This window comes from Alnus glutinosa, chromosome 11, assembly GCF_958979055.1.
Source record: "Alnus glutinosa chromosome 11, dhAlnGlut1.1, whole genome shotgun sequence".
NCBI lineage: Eukaryota > Viridiplantae > Streptophyta > Magnoliopsida > Fagales > Betulaceae > Alnus > Alnus glutinosa.
The window spans coordinates 5,481,250-5,500,746 of NC_084896.1; the positions used below are offsets into that span (position 1 = coordinate 5,481,250).

The 19,497-nt window shown below is 36.8% G+C and overlaps 2 long non-coding RNA genes across 2 annotated transcripts; both read left to right on the plus strand.

The window, feature by feature from the left end:
- Positions 1–907: 907 nt before the first annotated feature.
- Positions 908–4,538, plus strand: LOC133881954 (uncharacterized). The gene is made up of 3 exons (XR_009902620.1): positions 908–1,251; positions 2,885–2,982; positions 4,259–4,538. It is a non-coding gene; the product is annotated as an uncharacterized LOC133881954 (long non-coding RNA).
- Positions 4,539–6,747: 2,209 nt separating this feature from the next.
- LOC133881567 (uncharacterized) lies at positions 6,748–10,482 on the plus strand. The gene is made up of 2 exons (XR_009902552.1): positions 6,748–7,338; positions 10,203–10,482. It is a non-coding gene; the product is annotated as an uncharacterized LOC133881567 (long non-coding RNA).
- The last annotated feature ends 9,015 nt before the right edge of the window (positions 10,483–19,497 follow it).

Genomic DNA, 19,497 nt, shown 5'->3' on the forward strand with positions numbered 1-19,497 from the left:
TGGTGCAAAATGGATCTACTTTATGTTTGTTGTTCACTTTTCTAAACCGTGTTGCTTTTTCTATTTGTAGATTGCTAAAAAATTGTGATGTCTGAACTACAGTGTGAATCAATCTGTTTATAGAGAGCTATGATATTAATTATGGTTTTCATTTTATTGTTTTGAATTGCATGACGGTTTTTCTTGTATAAACTTGACTTAGTAATTGTCATAATTTGTATATTTTAGGAAGGGTCACCCCTGAAAGTGTTATTTATAGCTTTGGCACTGTTCTTCTGGATCTGCTTAGTGGAAAACACATCCCCCCAAGTCATGTAAGTGGTTTATGTTGTAATAGGTGGTGTCAATTGGGCTGCATCCCTCTCATTGAGAGGGTTTCTCATCGTACATAGAAAAGGTCCCGTAAATACAAGGCTGAATCTTAGCGATTACTGCAATCTAGAAGAGCCAATAAGGAAACTAAAATCATCCTACTAATTACAAGATATTTACAGCAATAATATAAAACACGCCATAACTATAGAGACTAATTATGGCAAAATATATGCGGTATTTGACTGACATCCCCCCTCAAATTGTTTCTGGTCGATCAAGAAGCATCAATTTGCCCACAAGGAACTGATGACGCTGTCGTTGTGAAGACCGAGAAAATAAATAGGGGATTTAGTAATTGATAGATAGTGTTTTTAAATATGGGGTTGAATATTAATTAACAAAAGATAGAACAAATATTAGGTGTGGCACTGCAGTAATTTTATAGAAGATAAAGCCTTAAGATAAAAGAGAATCCCATCCAATGCCATGTGTCACTTTGTTGTGGCTTGGGAGATGCCTTATCTTTTGATATTAATAAAAGAAAAGAAAAAGGAAATAAGAATATGGGACAAGCCCAACCGGTCTTCCTTTCTCTTTTCTTTCACTTTTCTTTCTTTCTCTCCCTCTCTCCTCACATGCACGCACTTCTCTCCCTCCCACTTCTTCTCTCTCTTCCTTTTCTCCTTCTTTTTCTCTTTTCCCCTTTTCTCTCCCCCTGTTTCACGGCAGCAGCAGCCCCCACCATTTCTTTTCTCTTCTTCCTCCCTTCTCCCTTGTCACGCACGCACAGCAGCTCATTTCTTTTCCTTTCCTTTCCTCCTTCCTCTCTTGTCTTGCACTCACGCACACACACGGATCCGAGTGTGAGAGATGAGCCGAATGGTGAAGGAGCACCGGTGAATCCAGACTGAGGGGATTCTCTGCAAAAACTTCTGGGTGAGATTTCTCTTCTCTCTTGTCCTTGATGTCATCATGTTCTCTTGATATTTTTGTAGAAGTCGTATGGGTCTTTTAGGGGTTTCGGTTTTGATGATTTTAGTTTAGGTTGTTAGAATTTTAAAAGGGGCTTACATGGTGGTTGGATTGGGTTCAGCTTTGGGAATGAAATCTAGAAGATGATTGTGGTTTATGTGGTTTCGGTTTTTGTAGTTTAGTTGGTGTTTTAGTTCTTTGAGTTCATCAAATGAATTGAGTTGTTTTGATTGGGTAAGTTCTGGAATTTTTGATGATTTGGATAAGTGTTTTGGTGAAATCCAAATCTGATTTTGGGTTGATGATTTTGATGAAGGAGTTTTTGATGTTAATAATTTAAAGATTGTGTTAAATGAGGATGAAAGTTTGTTTAGGTGTTATATGGAGATTAATTTTTAAGAGACTTTGTTGAGGATTATCGAATGAGTATCCTTGGAGTTGGTTTTATGGATTTGATGGGTTTTGATAGGAATCGGTTGATTAAGTTTAGGTCTTGGTGGTTATTTGTTAGAGAATGAGTTTAATACTTATGGTAGCTTATGTTAGTTAAAGTCTTGATTTGGGTAATTGTTGACATTGATGTTTAATGGTTGAATTTATTTAGATTGGTTAAGTTGGTTGTTAAAGAAGAGTTGAAGTTTTAATGTTGAAGTTAGTGTATATAGAGACTTGTTATAGGACTAACTATGGATAGAAGTTAAAATTGGATTACATGATATTGGTAAGGCCGAATGAGATGAGGGCTAAAATCAAATACATAGATTCACATAAATTGAAATAAGGGTTATTAAGATAACATGTTAAATAAGATTGGGCTATATAGTTTAAGTACTCAAGTATTTATGTAATGAAAGAATAAGAGTTTCATAGATAACTAGTAATTAACAAGGATTAAGTGTTAAGTGTAATGCTTAGATGAGAATGCTTTAAAATGGTAAATTATCCAAATAGCCTTAAGACAACAAATATAAAATAGTGACATTATAGAAATACATGAATAGGCTCCAAAGTCTAGTGGTGATATAATTAGGTGATTAATGTAATTACCTATGCTGTATAAAATACCTAAGTGCGTTATGAGGTTATGCTTAGCTTGATAAACATTATATGTATATATATATGTGGACCGAATGCACTTAGCTTAAATGGATAAACAAACCATAAGCATAATGTCTAATAATGATAGTAAGGTAACTTGGTATCCAATTTACTTATCTATGTACACTAAGTAATTTAGTGTGTTAATGGACTAGGTTTAAGTATTGTATATGTATATGTATATATGTACATATATACATATGCATGCATACATGTTAAATATATATTGTTTGCTTAGTAAATAAGCAACAAACCATTAATGGATTCACAATGGTAATGTGATGTAATAATAATATGTAGGCAACTAAAATAGTAAATACATCTCCTAATTAATAAGCAAGATATAATAAGAACCTATAACCAATGATTAGCCTAATAATAGTTTAGGATACCTAGCTAGCTTTAGAAGCGAGTGATGTGACGTGTGAGCACGCGGGTAGTTAGGGTGTCATAGAGTATGTGATTCAATAGCATAGTCTAATGCTACCAATGTTTGCAGGATCATGTTCGGATTGGAGACTTTAATTGGTTCTCCAATGTAGAGTCCAAGTGACTAGAGTCCAAGGAGTGTTCGAGTTGGAGTCTAATGCAGCCAAGGTGGGTATTCCACTCACTGAGAAAATATATATTTTTATATGTATTGGATTGATAAAAATATATATTGTTTATGAAACCGAACCAACCATATGATGAAATGTATATGCTTTGAGATGATTTGTTTAGTTTCGATTATGTTCAAATATTATCAATGATGTTTAAGAATTGATGCATGAGGGAAAGGTGTTAATTGATTTAAAGTGTTTTGAGTATGTTTTGCAGTTGAGATCTAAATTATGCAAATTGTTTGAGAACATGTAATGTTGAAACTGCGTAGATTTGATAAAGAAACTAAGTTTTGAATGATTTCAAAGTGTTGGGTAAAATGCTGGATTTGTTTTGTTTTGAGAGGACGTGATTTAACAACTGCATAATTTCAGCGTGACACAGTAGGAAATATATACTGGTCAAGCACGGAACATTGAGCATGTAGTATAGAGCATACATACCAGGGCAACAGTATCAGCAGAGTAACAGTATCAGCACATTGAGGCAGTATCAGCAACACATTGAGGCATGCATAGCATATATAGCATTGTTTTGTGAGAGAGGTTTTTATGTTATGAGTAGATTTTACTAGACGTGTTGGTATGCATAAGTGTCTTAAATGAAAAGCGCTTATGTATATTTCTATCGGATAGTCATGTGTTAATATCATACATTGAACTTGAAAGTACATGGATACATGACTACCCAGGTGCGAGTAATGGCATGTCTATGAGTAAGAAGGTTGACTGTTCTTGTTCTTCAGGAAAGACGTGTTAGCATGATTGAGTTTAACTCTAGTGCTCTCATGATCTACTGACGTCAAGGCACGAAGCTGGAATACGATTAGAGATGGTGTTGCGAGTGTTTTGTTGAAGGATGTTATCCTAGTATGGAAGAGTAAGATGCCATGTTCTTTGCTTAAGACTTATGTGTATACGTGATATCTGTGATGGAGTGATCGTGTGCACATATGTCCAAGCGACCGGTGAAAAGTATTATTATAGAGGAGTCTATATGTGGAATCTTCCAAGCGGTAGATTGGAACTTCTACATATGTTCACAGCTATATAGTATGTTTTAAATGTTTTCTAAATAGTCGGTGTTTGCTGCATTAGCTGTTGGTAAATTGTGGCTAATATAGTGCTCGCACGACTAAAAATAAATAGAGGTTGGTTCTTTGTGAAAACTCAGTTAGTCTCATACCACTGAGGTCTTAGTATGAGGTATACTAAGGCGGTGAACTCATTATTTCACCTATGCGGATGTGGATACCACCACAACTGTGTAGATGATGTTTCTTTGGCTGCAGGTACTTCGGTATAGTCGATGGGTCGGTAGCAGTGTGCTTGGGATGTTATGACTGAAGCTCGCCGCGACAGTTGTAATGGTCGGACCACGGGTTGTCCACTATTTTATAGGTTTGGTATGGCTTGTGACGTTTGTGTCACTTATTCTTTGTTAAGCCATTATTGTTGTAGTGTTAATAAGACTCAAACAGATAGATATTAAATGACTCTTTGTTGTAATTAACTTGTGATAGATGTATAAGTTGTAATTTCCGCTATTCAGATTTATGTTTTCCGCTGCATAGATAGATGTATGTTATACTCTGATTATCAGGTACATGTTATGGGGCATGTGCCATATGTTGGCTGAGCGACACGTAGTCGTGCCACTGCGATGACTCGTTTTACGTTTGTATAAAAAAAAAAAAAAAAAAACGGGTCGTCACAGTCGTGTCATGGCCTTGGTGAATACGTCAGCTATCTGTAAACTAGTAGAAACATGAGGAAGAGATATAACACGAGTGTGCAAGGCTTCCTGAATAGAATGACAGTCAACCTCAATATGCTTCGTACGCTCATGGTAAACAGGATTAGCAGCTATTTGAATGGCATTAGTATTATCAACATGTATAGGAGTAGAGTCAGATTGAGAAAAACCAAGCTCAGCCAGAAGCCCACTAAGCCAGACAATCTCAGAACAAGCAGCAGACATTCCCTGGTATTCGGATTCAATAAAGGATTTAGAAATGTGAGCTTGTTTCTTACTCTTCCAAGAGATTAAAGAATTACCAAGAAACATGCACCAACCCGTGACAGACCGCCGAGTATCAGGATATCCGGCCAAATCCGTATCAATATCAGCAACAAGGTGAAGAGGAGAGCCAGTTGGAAAGAACAACACATGGTCAGGTGACTCCCGTAGATATTGAATGATATGGCGAACAACGGCTAAATGAAGGTGGCGTGGAGTTTGCAGAACTGTCTAACCTATTGGACAACAAAGGAAATATCAGGCCGAGTAATAGTCAAATAGTTCAAGCTCCCTACCAACTGTCGAAACACAGTAGGATCAAAAAGAAGATCACCCTCCTCACGGCGATATTTCATATTGATCTCCAGAGGAGTATCCACCGAAGGCGAATCCTGAAGACCGGCTAGGCTAATCAAATCCTGGGTATATTTGTGTTGATTCAAGAATATACCTGAAGAATTAGTGTGCACCTCCAAACCCAAAAAATACGTAAGAGGACCAAGGTCTTTCATATGAAAAGAAGCATGAAGATTCTGCTTGAGGTGAGCAATCAAGTTGGAGTCAGTACCAGTAATGACAATATCATCCACATACACAAGTAAAAGGATAAGACCAGTCGGAGTCTTGTACAAAAACAAAGATGAGTCATATTGGCTTTGAACAAAGGAGAGGCAAAGTAAAGTAGACCTGAATTTGTCAAACCACGCCCGGAGAGCCTATTTTAAGCCATAGAGAGACCACTTTAACTTACACACAGCGGAAGACGGAGAAGAAAACAAACTCGGAGGAGGAGTCATGTAAATATCTTTTTTGAGATCACCATGAAGAAAAATATTTTTGACGTCCATCTGGTGAAGTGGCCAGCCTTGGGAGGCGGCAATAGAAATAATCGTACGCATTGTAGTCATCTTTGCGATCGGCACAAATGTCTCCTTATAGTCCACCCCATATTCTTGCCAGTTTCCAAGAGCAACTAAGAGTGCCTTATACCTGTCTAGAGTCCCATCAGAGCGGAGCTTAACTGAGAAAACCCATTTACAACCAATGGCTTTAACAGCAGAGGGGTAAGGAACCACATCCCATGTATGATTATCCTGGAGAGCCTAAAGTTCCTCATCCATTGCTTTGCCCCAACATTCATGTTTAACAGCCTCTGAAAAACATGTAGGAATGGAAATAGACGAGAAAGTAGTGTTAAAAGAAGTGTGGTAATCGCTATACCGATCAGGAAGACGTGATACCCGGGTAGAGTGTCGAGGACCAAGCTCAGGAGGCATGGACAAACTTATTAGACTTGTATCATGTAAAGACCAAGAAATTAAATAAGGCATTTGAAATTTAATAAATGATATTTATTAAATAAGATGGGACTAGTAATAAGTTCTAAGCAGATAATCTTATATGATTGAAAAAAAAATGAGTCTTATATAAAATAATGAAAGTTATAATAATAGAATGCTATTAATGGGCCTTTAGGAAATAATAAGTAATTAATTGTTTTGATGAAATATGGTTAGATTAAATGTAGGGTCAAACATTAATTGTCAAAAGATAGGATCTTTAAATTAGTGGGGTCCTGATGTAAATAATAAAATGTAGGGCTTTAAAAATAAAAGACAATAACCCCTTGCCACGTGTTGGTATACGATTGGGCGGGATAGGATAACATTATTCTATTTTCTCCCTTCTCAACCACACACGTTAGCCCCTCTCCTGATTCATCTTTCTTTCATCTTTCTTATCTTATTTCTCTTCTCTTCCGGCTTCTCCCCAACGCACCCCCTCACTCTTCTTCTCTTTTCCTTTTCCTTCTCTTTTCTTCCTTCTCCCTCCTCTGTTCTCTGTAGCCGCACACATCAGCCCCTCCCTATTTCTCTCCTCCCCTTCTTCTCACAAGTTGAGAGAGAGTAGACCGAGACTGAGAGAGTGAGACACGGAGATGGAGAGGAGTGATCGGAGCCCGATCCTCCGATGGGTGGCGCCGACGAGACCAGAGGACGCCGGCAACGCGATCTCCGGTGAGCCCGTGAACCAGAGATGACCCGAGAGAGAGAGAACCCGAAAACCCGTAGAACCCGTGACCTACGACCCGTGAGGACCCGATCCTCCATGATCGGCAACTGGGACTGAAATCCGGCGATGGAAGAGCTTTGGCGGAATCCAGGAGCTTGAACCCGCGACCCGTGAGCCCAAAAAATCTGAGAACCCGTGACCGTGACCCGCAACCCGCCAGACCCGAGAAGAAGACCCGGTTCTTCAAAGTGATTTCCGGCGACTTTTTCGGCGGAATCAGTGGCGTTTTTCGGTGGATTTGCTATGAAAATCCTTGGGGTAATTTCTTATAACCTATGATGATTTATTTGGGGATTGATTTGATTATTATTGAGTTAGGGTTTGATAATTTTGGGGCTTTACAGTTAATTTGATTTTTATAGTTCCTGTTTGTGGTTGGATCGGCTGAGCCGTGATTTTTGTGTTACAGTGATGTTGGGATCTCTGAGTATTGGTTGTGTATTGGGGCTGGTTGTGTGTCGGCAGTGGCTATGGGAGTGTGTGTGATTTTGGAGTTTTGGTGTTCTTGATCGGCCAGTGTGTGATGTGTGTGTTGAGATGGAGTATGGGATTTTTATGTGTGATGTGTGCTGGCCGTGTAGTGTTTTGAGCAGTGTTTTAGATTGATGTTGGTTGATTGAAGCTATATGTGGGTGTATGTATGTGATTCTTGATGATTTTGGGTTATGTTGGCTATGGATGTTATGGGTTAATTTTTGATAGTTGATACTTGTGAAGGGCCGTGTGAAATTGGGAGTTGGATTGGTGGGTTGATTTTCGGTGGCATCTTAGGAGCTATTTTGGAGCGATTTTGATGGGTGTTTTAAGTGGAACCCAAATCTGGTTTTAGGTTAGTAATTTGAGGATGTTGGTTAGTTATGTGGAAGTTTTAAGAGGAAAAACATACCATTGCTATTATGTAAATAAATTGAGTTCAATGGTATATGGGGTTTTATTTTTATAAGATATATTTAGTGATTCCTCGTTGTGGTTGATAATAGGTAGTTTTAATTGAGTGGATTTTAATTGGGTGTGTTAATAAAAGAATGGATATTATAAAATGCGATTATAAGTTAGTTCGATAAGAGTTATTAAATTAATAAGTTATATAAGATTAAGGTCCTATAGTTTAAACTACCTAGATGGTTATTAGTTAATAAAGATTAAATACTAAGTATATTAGTAATTGTAAGTCTAAGGCCTAAGGATAATATAAAAGGGGACACCAATTCTAATAAGAATGTCAGTGAGTTATAGATTACCCAAATAACCCTATGTTTGTAAATGTTAGCTAGTAAGCCTATAGAAACACATAAATACACTATAGATCCATTATATGACTATTTAGTAGCTAACTCACCTATTCCGGTACCCAAAGTATTTAAGTGTGTCATCGATTTGGTTTAAGAGTTATATATGTATATGTATATAGGTGCATATATACATATGCATGCATACATGTTAAATATATATTGTTAACTTAGTAAAATAGTAACTAGTCATTAATGGGTTAACAATGATAAATGACAAGCTATAAAAAGGATTAGGAGTAATAATGTGACACCACAAAAACAAATAAGCTAATAAAATAATAGATGTGTCTTCTAGTTAATAAATAAGATAAGACGCAAACATGTAACGAATGACTAATCTAATAATAGCCTAAGGTGTTTAGCTAGCTTTAGAAGCGAGTGACGTGACGTGTGAGCAAGCGGGTAGTTTTTGTGTCATAGAGCTTAGGTTCAATAGCATAGTCTAATGCTACCAATGTTTGCAGGATTGTGTTATAATTGGAGACTTCAATGGGTTCTCCAATGTAGAGTTCGAGTTGGAGTCCAATGTAGCTAAGGTGGGTATTCCACTCACTGAGAAAATATATATTTTTATATGTATTGGGTTGATAAAAATATATATATTGTTTATGAAACCGAGCCAACCATATGATGAATTATATGCTTTGAGATGATTTGATTAGTTTCGATTATGTTTAAATTATATCAATGATGTTTAAGAAATAGTGTAAGAGTGAAAAGTATTGAATTGATTTAAAGTGTTATGTTCTACGGTTGGGATTTAAATTGTGTAAAATTGTTTGAGAACATGTCATGTTGAAACTGTTTAGTTTTTTGAAGAGGATATGTTTTGAATGATTTCAAAGTGTTGGATAAAATGTTGGATTTGTTTAGTGTTAAGAGGACGTGATTTAACAACTGCATGATTTGAGCATGATACAGTAGTGAAATATATACTGGTCAAGCACAAAGCATAGAGCATGTAGTATAGAGCATACATCAACAACAGTACAGCAGTAAAGCAGCAGGATACACAGTTAAACAGCAGTTATCAGCATCGTGGGGGACCGAAGCCCCAGTAGACCCAGTCATGCATATCATGTATAGCATTGTTTAATGAGTGATGTTTTTATGTTATGAGTAGATTTTACTAGACGTGTTGGTATGCATAAGTGTCTTAAATGAAAAGCGCTTATGTATATTTCTATCGGATAGTCATGTGTTAATATCATACATTGAACTTGAAAGTACATGGATACATGATTGCCCAGGTGCGAGTAATGGCATGTCTATGAGTAAGAAGGTTGACTGTTCTTGTTCTTCAGGAAAGACGTGTTAGCATGATTGAGTTTAACTCTAGTGCTCTCATGATCTACTGACGTCAAGGCACGAAGCTGAAATAAGATTAGAGATGGTGTTGCGAGTGTTTTGTTGACGGATGTTATCCTAGTATGGAAGAGTAAGATGCCATGTTCCTTGCTTAAGACTTATGTGTATACGTGATATCTGTGATGGAGTAATCGTGTGCACATATGTCTAGGCGACCGGTGAAAAGTATTATTATAGAGGGGTCTATATGTAGAGTCTTCCAAGCGGTAGATTGGAACTTCTACATATGTTCACAGCTATATAGTATCTTTTAAATGTTTTCTGAATAGTCGGTGTTTGCTGCATTAGCTGTTGGTAAATTGTGGCTAATATAGTGCTCGCACGACTAAAAATATAATGAAGGTTGGTTCTTTGTGAAAACTCAGTTAGTCTTATACCACAGAGGTCTTAGTATGTTTTATACTAAGGCAGTGAACTCATAATTTCACCTATGCGGATGTGGATACCACCACAACCGTGTAGATGATGTTTCTTTGGCTGCAGGTACTTCGGTATAGTTGATGGGTTGGTAGCAGTGTGCTTGGGATATTATGACTGAAGCTCGCCGCGACAGTTGTAATCGTCGGACCATGGGTTGTCCACTATTTTATAGGTTTGGTATGGCTTGTGACGTTTGTGTCACTTATTCTTTGTTAAGCCATTATTGTTATAGTGTTAATAAGACTCAAACAGATAGATGTTAAATGGCTCTTTGTTGTAATTAATTTGTGATAGATGTATAAGTTGTAATTTCCGCTATTCAGATTTATGTTTTCCGCTGCATAGATAGATGTATGTTATACTCTGATTATCGGGTACATGTTATGGGGCATGTGCCATATGTTGGCTGAGCGACACGTAGTCGTGCCACTGCGATGACTCGTTTTACGTTTTGTATATAAAAAAAAAAAAACGGGTCGTCACATATCAAATGTCATTTCAATCTTAGGAGAAGCTTTCAGAGTAGTTTCAGATGAAGGGCCAGTCTTGAGAAGGGGCAAAGTGGGTCGATGCCGAGTATACACAAGTCAAGGTTTGAACCGGTCAGGAAGTGGGGGCAAATCATCAAAAGAAGACAGAATACTAATCTTAGGCAATAACTCAATATGTGTAGGAAAGAAGTATTGATTCTCAAAGAAAACAACATTACGAGATATATGAAGTTTGTTAGCACAAGAGTCATAGCAAACATAACCTTTGCGGGAAATACTTTAACCCATAAAGGTATATTTAACAGACTGAGCAGAGAGTTTGTTACCTTTATGAGGAGGTAAATGAACAAAGCAAACACATCCAAAAGTATACAGATTAAGATAGCGAGGATGTTGATGGTGCAAACGGTAATAAGGAGAATCGAAATTCAAGACCTGAGATGGCAGTCTATTAATTAAATAAACTGCAATAGATAATGCTTCAACCCAGAATTTAGAAGGGACAGATGATTCAAGCAATAAAGTGCGAACAACATCTAAGAGGTGTCGGTTCTTCAGTTCTGCCACCCCATTTTGCTGAGGAGTATAAGGACAAGAACGCTGAAAGACAATGCCTTTATGATGTAAGAAATCATGAAACTTGTGGGACATGTATTCTCCACCAGAATCAGACCTCAACATCTTAATACATGTAGAAAATTGGTTCTCAATATATGTGACAAAGTTCTGAAAAACATATAGGACCTTAGATTTGGCCCGAAGAAAATAGACCCAAGTATACAGACTGAAATCATCTATGAATGCCACAAAATATTTTTATCTAGCATGAGAAATGATAGGAGAAATGCCCCACACATCACTATGCACAATATCAAAGCATTTTGCAGCACGACTACCATGAGAAGGAAATGAAAGAGTCTTACTCTTACCAAGTTTGTAGACAAAACAACCAAATGACAAGTATTTAGAAACATGTTCTTTATTGCCTAACAAACCAGAATTTAACATAAGAGACAAAATAACAGAGTTTGGATGGCCCAAATGTTTATGCCATAATTCACTCAGAGTATTAATTGTCATACAAGCCAAAGATAAACTACTAGGAATAGAAAATTGCAGTGGAAAGAGTGTTCCAACTTTAGGCCCCTTTGCGAGTATCTTCCACGACACCTGATCCTGCACAAGACAACCATCACAAGAAAAATGGACATCACAATTTTTCTCAACTAACTGGTCAACCGAAATAAGATTATTAGACAGGCTAGGAGATACATAAACATCTTTGAATGAAGGATTGATATCTCATATTTCATTAATAGCTAAATCACTTCCATTAGCGACCTGAATTTGGGAGGAACCATGATATGGGTGGACACTGCACAACACATCAGATGATGTGGTCATATGATTGGATGCAACAAAATCAATAAGCCAATATTTTTGCGAAGGCAGAAAATGTTGACATAATCATCTATTGAACAATCTCAGGGGTAAAACTAGAGGATCCGACTGTAGAAGAAACTGAGGACATCTCTAGAGCAGAAGAAGTGTTCTTTGTAGCCTGGATAAGGAATAGCATGACGATGTGGAGCCTGAGTGGGACATTCTTTGATAAAGTGACCTTGTTTCTTACAGTAGTTATAAACTTTCTTTGCACAGTTGGCGGCAAGATGATACTCCTTGCAGCCAAAACACTGGACCTTGCGCATATCTTTACACCTACCTCTCTTGTAGGCTGCATAGGCAACTAGATTTGGGTTCGCATCTTGTTGGAATGCAGCCTGTGTGAGAAGACACTGCTCCTCATGAAGTAATTCTGCAAAGCAAATATCCAAAGATGGTGAAGGATTTTGGTTCATTAAATTTGAGCGAGTAGCCTCAAATATAGGGCTCAATTTCATCAGGAATTGATCTCTCTTGCTTTGCTCATGAACAGCTTGAACAGCAGAGAGAGATGCAGCAGGTACCTTCGCATAAACCACATCAGAAAATTCCTCTCATAAATTCTGAAAACCAGAGAAATACTCCTAAATGGAAAGATTGCCTTGAGGATAACTAACAATCTCATATTCCAACTGAAATCGTCGTGCGGTATTATCCTGGTGATAAACTTTCAGCAAATACTCCCACAGTCTTCGCAGTCTTATATGCCCTTAAATTGATTACAATAAGAGGATCAACAGACCCTAAAATCCAGGACATCACACGTGCATCCTTGACCTTCTACTTGGCCAACTCCTTAGGCTCTGTAGGAGTTGGATCACTATCAATTTGGCCCCACAATTCTTTCCCCGTAACAAATAAGCGAAACTAGTTCGAATTCTTAAGCAAAATAATTTTTTCCGTAACAAATAATCATCACTAGAAGACATGATGAAACCCAACTAAATTAAATAATAAATAAAACATGATTTTACCAAAAACTCCTCCAGAAATTCTCCTCTAAGCTCACCGCACCAGAATCTCTGAATACGTACAGCACCAGAATCGAATCGCCGAACAGTGTCTCCGAATAGTACCGCACCAGAATCTCCGAGCAGACACACTAGAATCTATGAACAGAATTGCCGACAGCACCCACAAGAACCGGAACATCACCAAAATCTCCACAGAAATTGTCTACGCCAAAACAGCAATAGAACCCCACAGAATAGAATTGCTGAACAACAATAGAACTGCTGAACAACAGTTTTAGACCCCACCGATCACCTACAGCACCACAGGAATGGCCGCTACCCTCAATCAGAAACTGCCGAATAGCAGTTTAGGACCCACCAGAAGTATCGACAACTTCCCCTGAAGTTATTGACCACCAAAATAATCTGCTGCTACCCAAAAAATCCTAGATCCCACCGATAGAAAAGACCGAAAAACTTAGAACCCTAATTTAGCTCTGATACCATGTCAATTGGACTGCATCCCTCTCATTGAGAGGGTTGAATTTAACTTGATTCTTTTTTGTTTTTACTTTATTTTTATTTTGGTTTCCAATTTTTTGTTTTTATTTTGTTTTATTTTGTTATTTTGTTATTTTGTTATTTTTTATTTTTTTTTTTATTTTTTTTTTCAATTTAGTTCTTGTGGGGAGACATCCCAACACCCCATGGAACATGTTCATATTGCTATAGTCCTTATTAAAAATTGTCCTATTGCAAGACAATTTTCTAACTATTCTTATGAGCATATGAACACACAGTTCTCTAGACCGAGGAATGACCATTACTCTGATTCCTATGACCCGGCATGGAGCAATCAATCTAATATCTCATGGCAAGCTCAAGCTCTTGAAAATTATGCTCCACAATTTCATGAATTATACCATCAAGTTGAACCATCTCCTTGGTTGGATTCTGATTTTCAAGATTAGATGTTAAAATTTATGAGCAATGTGGAACAGACAATGAAATCTCGGGGTCAGACACTGACCTCTATCTCTCAGACAATGACCTCTCTCAGTCAGACATTGAACTCTCACTCTCAATCCATAGCCAGGATGGAAGTTCAGATGAAGCAGATGGCAAATCAAATAGAAGAAGAAGAGCTTCAAAGACAATCGGTGGCCAATCTTGATGGACACTACATGGTGGATGAGAATACTTCTTATCATGAGCAAGCCATCACTACAATGAAGAATGGAGAAGTGGTCGAAACTCACATGGAAGAGAGGAAGGAGGAGCAAATTGAGGCCCCACAAGCTCTACATCTGGCAAAAGGCGAGGAAGTGAGCACTGAGGCTCCTTCATCATCCACTCTTATTGTCGAGACGCCATATGCACCCCGAGCCTCTATTGCTTATGACTTACCAAGGGATAAGGAGAGTAGTTTGTTAGGGCAGTTAAAAAAGCAAAAAGAGAGCATCAAGGTAGAAAACTTCCTTGAGTATTCCCCTCATTTTACTCCAGGTCATAATTCCCTTTCGTATGAGAAACTGTTTGAGAATACTCAGAAGAATCTACCTCGATATGCGGACATTCGGAATTACCTTTCTGTAAGTAAAATTTATTCTCTTTGCTCCAAGAGAAGAAAAGATTGGTGCTTCAAATTTAAATTAAGGGTCAGAGAGCACTGAGCGCATCAAGGACGTGGATTTCGTTGGCTTGACAGATCCCACATATTTTGACTAAATGAGTCAGCTTCATAGGTTCGAGAACAGGCCTTGTGCGCTCGAGTCCTCCATCAGGCCAGGGTACATGATCTGCTTCCAGGTTTATCTTCTCCATTGTTGTTTCATTCTTAGTTTATATTTTTACAACAATGTGTTGCACTTGACTAGTATTTGGTTGGAGTATCACTCTCATTTTCAGGACATGTGTTTTTACAATCAAGTTTGGGGTTATGATATGCCCCGCATCTGCTCATTCAGGTATTCCTATCCTCTTATTGTTATGTTCAGTTCTATACACACATTAGAGACATTGTGTGATTCAAGTTTGGAGGTATGGAAGAACAAAACACTATCCAATATTTTGCTATGTTATTCTTGAGCATGCTGTTGATTTTGAATTCTGATTCGTATTTCATTGGTGAGCTTAACATGATGAACATATGATCACTTGACTAGGGAATTAAGAAGTTTTGTTAATTTCTTTGGCAGCATGAGATATTAATTGTTTCAATTTGATTCTCACAAGCACACTAGCACGTAGTCTGTGAGGTATGAAATTTGAAATCAGTTATGTCTATTATCAATATCTTGGATGCAGCTGGGTAACTTATTGAAGGAATAACCTTGGCATATAAAAAATAAAAAAGAAAAATAAAAAAAAAGAAGAAAAAAAAAGAATAATAATATTGATCACTTTGAGCTTTTCATTGAGTAACTGGATCTCTTGCCTCATTAAGCATTGAGCGTTCGCGTCAAAAAGTGGAAGTTTTCTTTGATTGATAAAATGGCTAAGTTTAGCTTCGTAGCCTTTTTGACTCGAGTTAGTATGTCTTTATGGTGTTTTACACTTAGTGCCCTAACACCATCTGGTTTGGGAGTCATTAACCTAACACTTGTTACATGGGTCAATTAGAAAGCTTAAGGGAGCTAAGTATTGCACAGCTTGCATAAATAATAATAACAATAATAAATATATATGCCTTGGTTGTTTTATCTAATGGGGAGTCCAGCAAATTTTGAGTGTTGAACTATTCATGATTGAGATTAGTTTTGAAACCTCATGACTATGTGTTAAGTTCACTTTACACTAGTTGAATCTTGTGATATCTCATAATGCCATGTTAGTAGCTTAATTTTTAATTCCCTAAAATTGTGAAGATGGAGTTTAAAAAGACATGAGATATCTGATAAGCTGTAAAAAAAAAAATGCATTCCATTTATATATATATATATATATAAAGGAACATCACACACACACACACACAAAAAAAAAAAAAGAAAAAAAAAAGAAAAAAAAAAAGTCATGCTTAGGAATAAAACTAAAGAGCATCAGAGAATCTATTCCTAGTATGTGAGAAGACATGTTTAGGACATGTCAAAAACAACAATGGTTTTCCTAAGAAATTTAAACCTGCCTCCATTGAGAGGTTTGATATCACTTGGAACTTAACCAAAACATAAAAGCAGTCACCCGACGTACTTTTTCTGCCGTCTACATTATCAGCCTAGTCGCATTAGAATAACTCTAAAAGCAATATTAGACCTGCTAGCTATTCTTTTAAACAAGATCAAACCATTAAATACAAAGAGATATGAAGATAGAAAAACTCAGATTAAAACAAAAATTACTCAAGAGTTGATGCAAAGCATATGCAAACCAAAAGATAAGAAAATAACAACATAATGCAATGAGGGAACTCAGTATGATCTAGGATATAAGAAAAAAACAAGAACAATGATCCTAGACATGCCAAGAGACCACCTAACTCTAGGTGGGTTCACTATCACTCCCCCTCAAAGGGTGAATGGTATCAACCTTCCTAACCAAGCCTTCTTAACCCTAAGTGCAATGTTGTGACTTTGTTCCAACCCATCTAACCTAGTCAAAACATCTATCATTATGTTGCATAGTGTACAGACCAAGAAATTAAATAGAAAATTTAGCAATTAATAAATTATATTTTTAAAATAGATGAGACTAATGATTATATTTTAGTTGGTGATATTTATGTTATTGAAATAAATCTAAGATAAAATAATAATAATGAGTCGTAGTTGAATAAATAATTAATTATATTGATAAAATGTAATTGGATTAAATGTGGAGTTATATGTTAATTACTAAATAATAGGATTTTAATAAAGCGGGGTCTTGCAGCGATTTATTAAAGTTGGGGGCTTTAAAATAAAGGAAATGCCCATTTGCCATGTGTCAGCACATGGTTGGTTGGGAGAAGATAACACTATCTCCTCCCAACCACTCGTACACTGACACATGTCCTACCCACATCCTATTTCTTTTCTTACTCTCTTTGAAAAATGTTAGATTTACAACACCAACACAACAAGTGCACAACACTCCCTCACATGAGGGTGGGGTCCAATGTGTGGGGCCCACCCTCATGTGAGGAGGTGTTGTGCACTTGTTGTGATGGTGTAGTGCAGGAATCAAATCTTATTCTCTTTTCCCTTTTTCTCCCCCTCACCCGGACATCTCTCCTTTCTTCTCTCTTTTCTTCCTTTTCTTCCTCCCGTCGCAGCCCTCCCCGTTTCTCTCGATTGATCTCTCCTCTCCCCATTTCTTCCTTCTCCTTTCTTCTATATACTCACACGCACACACCTAAACCGAGAGATCGAGAGGTGCGATTTTTTGAGTGGGTTCGATCGCCTGTGGATGTTACCGAATCGATGCCGATGACTTTTCGTGGGGTTTCTAGTAGTGATTTTCCGGTGGGTTTTCTCAGTGTTAAACGTATATCATCAAGAGGTAAAAAAATTATCTTCCATAGCTTTTAAAATTCAGATTTTGAATATGGGTTATTGTTGGATGCTTGCTAGTTTCAATTGTTTGGATTTGTGGTTCTAGGATGGACAGGCCGAATGGGTATTTTCTGTTAGTTGGGTGATGATTCATAGTGGGATTGCCATGGGTTCCGAAAATTGATCATATTTGTTTATTTTTCATTGATTGTTTGTTGGGTGTTTTAATTTATCTTGGACCCATGATATGAGGGAATTTCAGTTGTGGTTAGCCGATTGGCCTTTGATGTTGAGATTTTGGTAGCTCCTTGATGGTTTGGCCAAATGGGTGCAATGTTGAGTGTTTGTGATTATTCGGTGATGTTTTCTTGAGCTTTGTTATGGATTTTCTATCTAGATGGTATTTGGGTTATTGTTAGATGTTTGATGTTTTTAGTAGCTTGGATTTGTTGTTCTAGGGTTAGATTGAATGGGTATTTGGATATTTCCTACTGATGGCCAGATGATGGATTCCTTGTGTGGATTTTCTGTTGTGAATATACTAACTACAAGAGTGTTTAGTTGGAAAACCCTTTGGGTTGATTTTCAATAGTTGGTGCTTGTGAAGGGCCATATGATATTGTGGTTGGATTGTTGTCCCCATGAGGTCACGACAATGTTGATGGATGGGAGGTTATTTTTGGGTATATTTTAGTTGTTGAAACTATGGTTGAGTTTATGTGATAGCCGAATAAAGAAGGGTAGTTTTGATGGAAACCCAAATCTGATTTTGTACTTGTAAATGGGATAATTCTGTTAGTTTATGTTTATTTGTTAGGGATTAAGTTTATTTAGGTTCTAGGGTTGATGTTAACTGAATTGGAGATGGATTTTGAGGGTTTGGTGTGGAGATACCGAATAGATATTCTTGGAAGTTTGGTTTTAGGCTTTTGATAATTGTTGATGTCTTGGCCATTGATTGAGGTTGGTTTTAGAACTCTTGTATGTAGTGGCCTTGTGTGTAAGTTGAAATGAGAGATGTGTGGTGTTGTGTTGATGGACTTAATGTGGTGGAGGAGCTTCGGAGAATGTAGTTTTGGGGATGTGACAGTTTTGGATTATGCCCTAAAAGGAGTTGAGTTGGTTATTATTTAGTAAGAAGTTAAATCAGCAAGATAATGACTAATATAAATAAATGAGTAAAGACAACATAGAGTAAATGAGCAAATAAAATATGTTAGCATAATGAAAGAATAAACCCAGGAATAGGTAAAGTGATTATATAAATAGATTATGGATTTTAGTCTAATATAATTAAAGACATTAAGATAAGCTTTAAAGTATAAGTCACTAAGGTTCTAGGTTGGAAAGACTTAATGGATTAGGTTTAAGTGTCGTATGTGTATATGTATATATATGTATACATATACATGTATATGACTAATATATATATATATATATATATATATATATATATATATATATATATATATATATATATATATATATATTGTTAACTTAGTAAATGAATGACAAACTATAAAATGATTAACAATAATAATGTGACACAACAATAATGTATAAGCTAAGGAAAATAGTAAACAAACCTTGGTGTTATTAAACATGATATAATATGAATGTAAACCTAAACGTTAACCTAATAATAGCTTAAAGTACCTAGATAGCCCTAGAAGCGAGTAATGTGACATGTGAGCACGCGGGTAGTGTAGGTGTCATAATGGTATAGGTTCAATAGCGTAGTCTAACGATACCAATGTTTACAGGCAAGTGTCTGGATTGGAGACTTCAATTGGTTCTCCAATGTAGAGTCCAAGTAACTAGAACACGATGGAATGTTCGAGTTATGAGTCCAATGCAGCTAAGGTGAGTATTCTACTCACTGAGAAACTATTATTTTCATATATTAATGAATTGTGAAATATATATGTTGTTTTATAAATCCAAACCAATTGTATGTTGAATATATCTGTTTTGAATGATT